This window comes from Pteropus vampyrus, unplaced genomic scaffold, assembly GCF_000151845.1.
Source record: "Pteropus vampyrus isolate Shadow unplaced genomic scaffold, Pvam_2.0 Scaffold119, whole genome shotgun sequence".
In the NCBI taxonomy this organism is placed as follows: Eukaryota; Metazoa; Chordata; class Mammalia; order Chiroptera; family Pteropodidae; genus Pteropus; species Pteropus vampyrus.
Window position 1 is genome coordinate 3309156 of NW_011888900.1, and position 12609 is coordinate 3321764.

The following is a 12609-nucleotide window of genomic DNA, read 5'->3' on the forward strand; positions in this document are numbered from 1 at the left end:
GTACTTATGAGTAGAAAAATGCCTTCTGACATAATCATAAAAATCATCACCACCACCATCATCATCATAATCATCGATACCATTTATAGAGTACTTTCTATGTTCTAGACAGTGCACTATATAATGCTCAGGCATTGTTTCACTCAGTTGGTAGTGTCTATGCATATATATAACTTAGAGGGGTTCAATATATGTCAATGTAGGTGGGATTCACACATATCAATCCAGTTTAACAAATCCTTGCGAGTTAGCTGTTATCATAACTTTACAGATAAGAAAATGAAGTTCCAAAGTTATGCAGCCTATCGAGGGCAGTTTTAAAACTGATAGAACCAGTTTTAAATATGTTTAATTATTTTAAGTTCTAAAAACACATGAAACGCTCAAACCCAAGTGAGGATGATCTACCAAAAATATCCTTCATATTTATGTGTTTATCAACTAGAAAAGTTCATGGCATGTATAAATACAAAATATACAGGAATGTGTAGAGTAATAGCAAGTTTCAATTCTCTAAAAAATGAAAACAAAGACAAAATACTTAGGAAGAATTATATTTCTGTTTGAATGATTATGGCTCAAATAACATCTACACTGTTACTTTATTAGTCTTATAATTATTTTCATCTCAAATCTTAATTTCATATATTACACTAAAATATAATCTCTCTGTCCAAACCAATGCTCAACTTATAGAGGCAGACACAAGAGAAGAAATCGACTAGAGGCTATAACACAGTAGGAATGGAAAGTATTTTGTTTAAACAAAGTATCTTATACTAAAAATGTGCTTTTGAACAGTTGCTAAAAGTGCTTCAGTGCCACAGATCACCTTGTCAGTGCTCTGACAGGAAAGCTGACATTTAAAGGTGAGTTCCAACTGTTTCCTTAATTTATAGTGTAAGAATTGTGCAGCCACCTGTCCGAGGGAAGCAACCATGCAGGGTTTATTGGTCCCCAAGCACTTTTGCCACCCGTCTTGTTAGACCTCTTGTACCAATCTGCATTTCTAGTAGACTCTAAGCTTTTTAATCACCTATTTTTCTTTTCCAACCTTTGTGTCAAATAATTTTACCTAAATTTGAATGGTGGGAGAAAACAAACAAACATTCTTAACAACTGAAAAGCCAATATATCTGGCTTGGCTAATGTTCCAATTATTACTTCATGGCAAAAACTTTCCCTCTGGGTTTTAAAGCTTTCAATAGAAATAAGTTTTTGTAAGCCTTATATAACATTTCAACCAACTTGGCAACCATACTTTGAGTGCTGTTAATAAATCAGGCATCGAGGCCCTGACTGTAACCTCATTCTCTTACAATTGCATATGATTTATCAGATATCTTTCCTTGGTGTACTATTGATGTTTTGCCAGTTACAGTCTAAGTCAACAAGGTCAAGACCCAGAAGGGTCTAATAAGACTCAAGTTAGTGAAGGTTCATATTTAAGCATTAGAAAAATAGGCTCAATTATATCTGCCAGAGTCATTTCAGAAAATTAAATCCAATTAAATATAAAACCTCATAGCCAAGTGTCTGGTATATACATGAATGTTAAAAACCAAAACAAAACATTATTTTCTTTCTTCTCTCCATCTTTCTTTCTTTGCTAAATACAATAGAGCTCTGATGGGAATTAACAGGAACTAAACAATTCAGCTTCATTCATTTACTTAGGGGTTGCAAATCGACTGGGTATCACTTCACATCATCTTTCTACTCTCTAGTAGTGGGAGAGCTTCCTATTCTTTCTCAGTTTTAAGAGTTTTCAAGTTAGGATCGACGTAGTAGTGTTCCTTAATTATATATATTATATTATTCTAGATGCATTTCTTTTTCGTTGTTTGTTTTGTTGTTTGCTGGCTTATCATATTTTGGGGAAAAAATTGTTGAAAAGTACAAAACATTATAAAAAAGAAACACTGAATTTTGCAATCTGGAAAATATAGACAGAAGTATAGGTAACTGTTTCTAAGTTACAAAAGATAACCCCTTTTTTCATTTAAAACCACCTTAACTTATATGGTACACACTTTCATCTTCTAATATTTATCTATCTATCTATCTATCTATCTATCTATCTATCTATCTATCTATCCATCCATCCATCCATCCATCCATCCATCCATCCGTCTATCTATTTGTTTTTAGGTGAGGCAACCCTTGACCTCACAGAATGCAAGGACCTTGTCAGCTTACAATCTTTATTTTTTATTTTGACGCCTGCAGCACCTGGTCTTCTTAGGTGGTCTCTCATCCAAGTACTAACCAGGCCCGACCCTGCTTAGCTTCACGAGATCAGACGGGATCGGGCTTGTTCAGGGTGGCATGGCCGTAGACTCATCTTCTAATATTTAAAGTGTTCATGGTAAGATCGGATGAAAGAGGGCTGGAGTCATCAATCATATTTCTCTCTAAGATTGAATTCCTTTAATCTACTCTATTTTACACTTTCAAAGCATGAAAAGGTTTGTTATACACTCAAGTGGGACCCACTTCCCTAAAGTCTTCGAAATAGTAAAAAAAAAACTATATATATTAATTATATATAAAATATATTCATATTTTCCATTCATCAGGAATCTCAATGCAGTCTACATGAGAACACTTATAGCGATCCTTACAGATAGATTAGCTGAAGTCAAAGACGCTAGTCACTGTATCTAAGGCAGTAGAGACAGAGTCCTCCTGTGAATATTGGTAACAGTGTTACATTACACTGCTTGGGCTAGTGCCTGCATAGTGTTAGAGAAATGAACTAAGTGGGAAGAATAACATGAATTTGCATGTTAATTGATTGACTGGTTGACTTTTGTACAAATCAGCCATTGTAACTTTGGTTTCCCCATCTACAAATGGAGACGAATGGTGCCTATCTATCAAAAGTTATCATCTCTAAGATAGAGTTTGTTTTTACTGATTTAGAATACTTGATCTTTACATTAAATTACTTTTTTAAAGTCACCTTATTAGTAATAAATCATAGTCTTCTAGCTGAGAAAGAGTTCAGTTTGCCCTAGAGTATGGCCGTGGGGGAACTCCACTCAGACCAATTCTAATTTGCTTCTTGAGGTGCACACATTATTTTTAACGGATCACTTCTAAGAGTTCAGATTTGTGGCAGACGCTAATAAACACAATATTATAATAGCATAAAATCTGGTACAACAGTGTTCAACATATATGCATTAAAAATAAAGCAAACACAAATAAAAATTTAACTTTAAGCCATGATTCTCTAGAGCAAAGAAATCGAAAACCAGAAAGAAAATAGAAATGGGGAAGGATTAATTGCCAGTTCATTTCTAGGGACTATTCTGAGCATTCTGTATATTTTTATCTAATCTAACTTTTTAGCTATTTCACATATTTTATTTCATTTAGCCATTTTACTGTTTCAAAGAACTAAGGTTTATTTAATTTCAACATAGTAGTCTCCCCTTATCCAAAGGGATACGTTCCAAGACCCGAGTGGAGGCCGGAAACCAAGGAGAGTACTGAACCTTAGATATGCTACATTTTTTTTTTCCTATACATGCATACTTATGATAAAGTTTGTAAATCAAGCACAGTAAGATTAACGATAATAACTAATAAAAAAAGTTATAACAATGTACTATAATAAAAGTTCCATGAATGTGGTCTCTGTCTGTGTCTCTCTCTCTTTCACCAAATACTCACCTTTTCACTTAAAGGGAGCCCTTTGGCTTCTCTTCGGCATACTCAATGCCATCATCACTACTCTTGTGTTTTGCGGTCATTATTAAGAAAAATCAGAGTGACTTGATCACAAGCACTGTGATACATGAGTCAATCTGATCACCAAGATGTCTATTAAGTGACTAATGAGAAAGGAGCATCTAGATAAAGGGTAGATAACCAGAAAAATGTGAGTGAAAAGTTAGTTCAGTTCCAGAATGCAGATAACCTCAAAGAATGTTTTAATCTTCAATTTTATTTTATTGATTGTGCAGTTTCATGTACACACATATGTATCATTAGAAATCTTACATATAAACAGAAATTTATTTTGAATTATTTTAAAAATTGTATAACAGATCCTTTCACTTAAATATGAACTTATTTTGATTTCACAGTCATAGTTCAGGTATATCAAACTACTGACACAATTAATATATGAAATGAAATAAGGTATGCAGAAATATATGTGTTGTATATGCTATGTTGAAAAAACTGTACTGCAATACACATGGCCTTATTATATGGATGAACATATTTCTCTTCTCTTGGATTTACCTTTGCATGAAATTCATATTCTCTTAATATAATTAAATGTAATATTTGAATCAGCTGCTAAAATATTCATACAGGCACAACACAGGAAAATATATTAACTTTTTTTAGAAAAAATACAGGATGAGGGAGATGGTAACATCTCTCAATGTTATCAGACACTTCAACCTCGGATGAAGAAAAAGAATCCAGCTTTATGAAGTATAACTGGTTAGAGCTCCTGGCTTTTTACGTGACCAACACCAAGAAATGACCAACTGGAAGCAGAGTTTAGCTCTTAAAGATTATTTTGAGCCTGCAATGTGTGAGAGAAATGTAGTCAGGACACACTACAAGTTGAAAGATTCTATTATTCTTCCTAAAAAAAAATTCCCAAACTCGTAGGAACTAAAAAGCAAGACTCATTGTACATATCAACATTTACAAAACTCTTTTTATTTCTCTAAGTACAGCCTTTTATTTCCACTAGTAAGCAATTCTGAGGTCTTTGCTGGGAAATGTCTCTACAAGAAACTGACTCTAGAACTGGGCAGTTTTATGTTAAACAAATGAATCTAGCTCTCTGAGATCGTATAAATAGCGCAGTTCATGATACCCAGAGACAGTAGTGGTCATCAGCTGCTTAGAAAGGGACGACTGGCCCTCACGACTGAAGGTGACCTGAGTATACCAGATAAACAACTGAAGCTGCTAGAGGTTCCCCAACACTTGCAGAAACATGACTCGTGGTTACTTAGAGAAAAAGAAGCCTCTGTCAATATTCCAGAGCACACCCAGGAATACCACATACTCCCGTCTACTTAGTGATGAATAATTTCAGACATGCATTTTACTTTTCCTTCAGGCCAAAGGAAAACTGGCTGAAACAGTATCTCTTAAAGACTCAGATGTCACAAAGACAAGATAATAAAAAAGCCCACAATTTTAAAGGTCTAATATAGACAATTTACAGGTAATGCACGTTGTAAGAAGCAATGATACTGCATTTTCTTAAAGACAAAATAATCTATTATAGTGCCCATTGTATTGATTTTGCTTTCATTTTTATAATGTTTAGGGTGCAAAATATATTTTTCTAAAATGCCATGCATTATTAGGTGTTTAAAATTTTTTAAGTCATCACTTATAAAGACCAAAAAAAAAAAAAAAAAAAAACTTTTGTTCTGATGTACTCCCAAAAATAACAGTAATTTAAAAACTGTTTTCTCCACATGAATTCAAAAAAAAAAAGAAGAAGAATACAATATTTGCACTGTATTCAAGTCCTGGGGCAAGTAGGAATAAGAGGTACGGTGTCACCGCACAACTAAAGAACAGACAGAGCCTGAGCTCTGTGAGGAGAACCGGGCCCTCTGGAGGGGCGTTCTAAATGGAGCCTACACGGCTATGACATTTTCTGTCTCTTTTAGGGCCACATCATTATCTGGGCTCCCTGTAGCTCGTAGGAAACTTTTCAGTTTCAATGATGTATCTCTATAGTTTTCCTTTGTAGAAAATAACTATTGCTTACTGCAGTTCTTCTTATGCTTGAGCTGTGCACCAGATAAAGCCAGAGAATGGCCAGTAGCCACACTCAGGTCCATGATATGAATTTGGAAGGCTTCAGAGCACCTACTATGAGCAAGGCCCTTCCTGCCACCAGAGAAGCAGAGGTGGCTGTGTTGCCTTTTTGCAATTTCTCCTATTAGTGTTATCACATAATCTTTAAATGAAAAATATCTATTTTCTTAATTGTTAAATAAAATTCGACAGCATTTATGGAATAAGATAACTTCATATTTCATCAGGTGCTTTTAATTATTTGTAACCATTTTAATATATTTGGGTGGGAAAAGGTATAGGTATTATATGTGGAAGTCGTGTTCTTAGCAAAATAAACTTTTCTTCTTCAAGAAAATATGACATTGTTACATTTTTGGAGGATGTCATCTACTAACTAAACAAGGAATACCAAATCTCTCTGGTGTTACATTTGTATCATTAAGTATTAAAAGACAGAATGAGATTTTTAAATTTGTATTCCTATTTTTATTGTATTTGAAAAATTCAGATCAACTAGAAAAAAAGATGAGCTAAAGAAGCTCCACTGTAATATTAATTGTCCAGAGAATCTTCTCTATTATTTTATTTATCTAATTTTTTTCTTCATTTTCACCATTTTGAAATTTTCCCCTCCAAACTACAATATATTGGAAAAGTTATAAGCACATCAAACTTTTCTAACTTGATTAGAAAGATATAAATCAATTATTTATAAGTACACTCTGATTTTACAATGAAATTTATTTCCACTTAATTTTTATCATTTAATAGAGCTATAATTAATATGTGATAACCTGTACATTTTTAAAGTAGATTTGATAAGTTTTAACACACGTATATAATATACCTATGAAAACAACAAAATTATGATAATGAAGACATTCATCACCACCCCAAAAGTTCCTCACACTTCTGTTCTCGTCTTCCCACTCCTCCTCATACCCCCATTTAATGTCTACTAATTCTGATCTACTTTCTGTAACTACAAATTAGTTTCATTTTGTAGAATTTTTTTTATAGAATAGGTATTCTTTTTTGTCTGACCTTTCAATCATAATTATTTTGAGATCATTCTGGTTGCTGTGTGTATTGATAGTTTTCATGTATTTTTTTTTTTATTTTAGACATTGTATTTTTCACATCTAGAAGTTTGATTTTGGTCTTTTTAAATATATTTTGCGCCTCTACTTAAAATACTCCATTTATTCTCTACCTTCCTGAATATATAGGATGAAGCTATAGTAACTGTTTTCACATCCTCATTTACTGTCATCTGTGTAATTCCTAAAGTATTTTCTAATTCATAGACTTTTCTGCTTAATATGTATCATATTTCTGCCTTCCCCGTATGCTAGGTAATTTTTGATTGGATGAGAAACATTGCTGATTTTGCCTTTTGTGGGTGATGCATAATTTTGTGTTTGCTCTGGGGCAGAGCTAATTTGCTTGGCAACAGTCTGCTCCTTTCAGATTTTGCCATGGAAACAGAGCAACTTTTAGTCAAAGGCTATTCTGACTCCCTAGAGAGGCAATATCTTTCTAAGAACTCTAGTGAAACTTCGTGGATCATAAGATTTCCACTTCAGCTGCTGGGGGCATGAACCTTTTCTGAACTTGTTGGTCCCTGGAACCAGTCACTCTGCTACTTTCAGTTATTTCTTTTCTGGCCTCCAGAGTTTTCTTATACTCCTTTATTGATCAGTAGTCAGCTGAAATCTGCAGAGACTCTCTGCCCTTCTCTCCACCCCTCTCTCTTCCCTTTAGTACTCTTCTCTGTGGATTACATCCTTCTGACCTCTCTAGGTTCAGAGGTCTTGCTCCTCAGCTCAGGATGGACAGACTTGGCCTGGCCTTCTCATCCTGCATACCAGCCTCGTGACTGTACCCAGGCAGTAATCTGGGGCAGTCACAGTGCTCATTCGTTTCTCTTCTTTTAGGGATCACTTTTCTGCCTGGTCTGATATCTAATGTACAACAATCATTGATACATTTTGTGTTATTTTTAATTGTTTTAGATGAGAGGATAAATCCAATTCCCATTATTCTAGTTTAACTGAAAGAAGTCCTCAATTTAAATTAAGAAGTTTCTTTTTTTCTTTGATTCTTAAAAATAGATTAAAATACAAGTCTTGCAATACATGAGCATTACGCAAATCTCGTGACATTTTCTATTTATAGATTTGCTAACTTTTTGCTTCAAATCATTTTGTAAATTCAAATGGACTATATGAAAACTTGACAGAAAACTTTAGGTTTTGATTTTATTTTGATTGATCTGTATTAAAATACAAGATAATAATTAATGATGGTACTAAAGCAAATTTTGGTCAAAATCTGTTGACATTCTTGAACAGAAGCAATGTTTAAAATTGTGTAGAGGCAAAAATTTTAAAACAAATGAAATATTTTCCCATGGACAGCTATGACAAAGTGGAAGAAAAAACTCGCTTTGGGGATTGCACAATTTGAATAGACATATGAGCATCATGGAAGGAAATATTTAATAAATTTGAGTTGTAGTTGTAACTTATAATGACTACTATGATGTATACCTTGGACCTGTGTACATTAAGCATAATATTCTTTACAGCTTATTCTCTCTCACATAAACCATTCTCTCTCTTCCCCTCTCCCTCTCCCTTTCTCTGTCCCTTTTAATTTATTTTTATAATGTGTCCTAATTTGTTTCTTTTTACCATGCAGGGGTCATATTTTGGGCATCACTAAAAGTTTACATTATGACACTGTGACAGATAAGAACTAGCAGGCCAGTTGCCCGGTGACACACCAACTGAACATCAACAGTCTAATGACCCTAATAAAGGAGAACGAATGGAAAAAAAGATCATCATATAGGGCTTTAGAGCCAAGTTATAATAGACATCATATGATCCATGATGACTGTGGGGAACACTAAAACAAGGAAAAATTCACAAAATGACTGATATTAGTGATGACAGGTATCAACAGATGTTTGCCTTTAGCAAAATGAGAATGAGAACCAAAGTAGAATTTCTGTAACTCTGACCATTTAACAGCTGCCACATCTATACATCTACCTATTAGCTAAATTATCAAGAAATAGTTTACCTTAAGTCATAGTATATAAAAAATGGAATACCATTTTTAATGTAAAGAAATAACTATATAAAAATAAATTGTGATTTAAGATTGTTATAAAATGATGATAAAAAATTCTTTAATCATCAAAAATCATCTATTGAACATAAACACTGATTTATAGAATGGGTTGTCTGAATTGAGATTAGCATTCAATAGTTAGTAGTATTAATAATTTGGTAAGGCAGCTAGATTAATAAGATATTGACTCTGCAATCAAACTATCTTGTTTCAAATTCTGTCTCCACCACTTTCTAGGTGTGTGAACTCAGGCAAATTATTTAATCATTTTATGGTTGAATTTCTCTGTGTTTAAAAAGAATCAAAACTGTATCTACTTTCAAGATTTTTATGTAGATTTGATTAGTTAATACAAAGAAAGAAAGCTCTTAGAGAAATGCCTGGCATATTAGAATATTTATTGCTTAAGCAATAAAAAATGTTGGCAGATAAAAAATTGTGGCTCAAGAAATAAGCTCTGTGATAGTAAGAAAAATTGAATGTAGGCTACATTATATAATTTTAAACACATACACACACACACAAATGGCATTGTTAGATGTTGATAAACAAAAATGCTTACAAAGATTTCTAGCACTATAGAACATTCTAAATTAATTCATAATTAGAAGTTGTTATCAGTACTAGATGACATAATTATGAAGAATACTATGATCTTTCATTTTTTCCTTTCCATTCGTAATAGAATAATTTCAGAAAGGATTTGAATAAATATATTTTAATAGTTTCCAATAGTATATTCTCAAATACGAAAGGATCTTAATACTTAAGGGAAAAAAATTGTGATTGTTTCATGGCCTATGAAAATTTTTGTGAAAACATTTGTTGACAATTGTTGATAATCAATGTATAGGGAAATGAACAAAAATAATATAACATATATATTTAGTATACCTTAAAGAAAAACCTGAGAAACATTGATAAAGTGTTTTTAGGTCTTTATTAAAAATATTAAGAACAGTTTGAACAGTGCTAGCCTTCTCATTGTATAACTTACAATATGAGGTAAATTGTCTCATTTTTTTCTAAGTTTGGATCAACTTCTAATACCTTATTCTTTGTACTTTGAATATAATGAAATATTTCTAAGAGTTCCTTTAATGTGAAATGCTCACCTGTGTCACTTCCTCTGGGGCATCTATATCCTTTTCTTCAAAACTCTTTCCTCATTTGGTCTAATTACTTCTACAATTTATCAAGTAATTCTTAAAGTATTCCATGTTTCAGGAACTATTGATATGTTGATTTTCTGGGCAAGAAAACTTAGGCACAGAGACATTGACAAACTCCCCAAAGTTACAGCCAGCTTCAAACACCAGCAGTTAAGCCCTAGAGCAAGGAACTACCTGGCATGACACTTTGAATAACAAGAATGATTAAAATGTCAACACTGGGGCCCTGCCCCCAGATCAATAAACTTGGAATTTCCGGAGGTGGGGCTCAGGCATTGGTGTATTTTAAAAGCTTCTCAGTTCAGTCTAATTGAAAGTCATCATTGATAATTATCGCTTTTGGGTCTTCACACATCACCGATAAGCCTTAGCATCATTGAAAAACAAAAGACGAAAAAAGACTGTTCCATAAATGGTATAAAACAACTGGAAACATTTAAAGTTAGATCTCTATTTCACACAATTCCCCTTCAGAAGTCTTAATGGTTTAATGACTCAATGTAAGAATGTCGCTGTATAGTTCAAATACAAAAAGAGTTTGGTGATATATCCATAGTTAGGGTAGGTTAGAGAGAAAAAGGCAGAACAGGTTAAAATTCAACCCAATCACCACATTGAAAAGCTGCCTGCAAAGCAGAACTTAAATCATTGAGCAGGCACTATTTTTTTAATCACTTGTTGTCACTAAATGCATTCATTTCTCAATCTTTGCTTTTGGAGTCTGTCATAAAGCTATGCTCTAGGGAGAACAGCCCTGTAACATAGGTCTCCTGGGGATTGGTTTCAGCTGGTCAGTATCATGCTGGGCTATACTGCATCAGGCAGTGTTTTGACACATCAGAAATATTATGAATAGATTTTTGATTATTTAAAAGCTCTGCGATTTGGCATTCAATATTAAAGAAATTATTTTTCTTCATTCTCAAATATCTCAAATAGCATCAATAAGACTTTTTAAATATATTTTTTGAGTAGAAAAGCATTTTGTTCTATACTATTCTTTGAACAATTGTGAATTTCAGCTTTTTATTTTTTATAATACTAATTCTTAATAAAATGGTGCTCTTGCCAGAATCTCCAGGAAAAAAATTACTGTGAATAATGGAGAAGAACATGTTCACTGCACTCTGCTATACAGTAAATGAGGGGCTGGGACTTTGTTTAGTGCAATGATTTCTCCATTAATCCGTTACACATATTTGATAAAAATAATATGTAAGTATGCTCTTACCAAATATCACAGGAAATAATGGAATTTGTTATCTTCATATTTTTACAGTACACTGTGGCCTATAACTAGACTATATAGTTAAACAACAAGCTTGAAGTCAATAGTTCAATAAGACAAAAGAGCACTAAATATAAAGGTGTTTCAAAACAATCACCAAAATAAAAAATTCATTATTCTTATAGTTTGTTCTTAATCCCAGACAATATTGTGAGAGAGAAAAATGCTCCAATAAGCTCTGCTCTATAACTGAAGGAAATCTTTGGTTTAAGAAAATTATATTGAGAATTATCAAGTTTAATATAAAGGTAGTATTTTACTTGGTTCAATAATATTTTGATTACCTACTTTACTGAATTTTCTACTTTAGGCAGTGGTTCAAAATGTTTCTGTCTATTTCAACACACCTGCTAGATGATAATTACACGTATAGCATACTCTAGTAGGCGGAACAAGATTTGTTTTTCAAGGCAGCAAAAAAGATTTTAAAAACTTATGAAGTGGTTATGGAAAGTCCTTGCTATACTAAAACCCAATGCCCTCCTCTTCCTCTGAAATTAAGAACCAAAATTTTAGGACACATAAGAGTGAGCAAAGCAGATAACCTGTGCTCAAGGAACATGTAAAATATCGCACAGTGTCTCCCTGGTGACTGCTGGTCCTTAGGAAATGTCCTACAGTCCAATGATTTGCATTGGAAACCACTTAATGCTAAGGAGTTTCGAAACTGGGAGGTTTATCAACTTAAAGCAGCAATGAGTGCTCAGGATGCAAAATACACATACAGCCAGTTATCAGAGGATCACAGATTTCACAGAACCAAAGGAAATTCAAAAGATCAATTCATCCCACCCCTTTGTCTTACAAATAAGGGAACTAGAACAAAGAAAGACCAAATGATTTGTCTAAGGACACATAGCTAAATAAGCAGCAGTGACAGGACACAAACTAGTCATTTCCATTCAAACATTCTTGTCATTAAAATTTCCCAATTCATAGCTACTCTGTGTGTCATCTACGTCAGTCACACTATCTAAGGATCAGCAACAAAATGCAGCTGTGGAAAGTGAAGTGCAGCTCTGCCCATCCCAGTCACTGTCAAAGCTTCTGCTGTTTTTTGTAGATCAACTATACTTCAATAAAACTGTTTTTTAAAAAGAAGTGTTATACTGGGCATAAAATCCTATTTTATTAACATCTGATTGATACATTATTATATCAGACTTATTGAGATCAACAAGTTACTATATGCTTATTTCATGTAACTGATCA

At 33.3% G+C, this 12609-nt stretch overlaps 1 pseudogene; it reads right to left on the minus strand.

Annotated features, from left to right (window-relative positions):
- Nucleotides 1-2220: 2220 nt before the first annotated feature.
- Nucleotides 2221-2340, minus strand: LOC111743706 (annotated as a pseudogene).
- Between the last annotated feature and the right edge of the window lie 10269 nt (nt 2341-12609).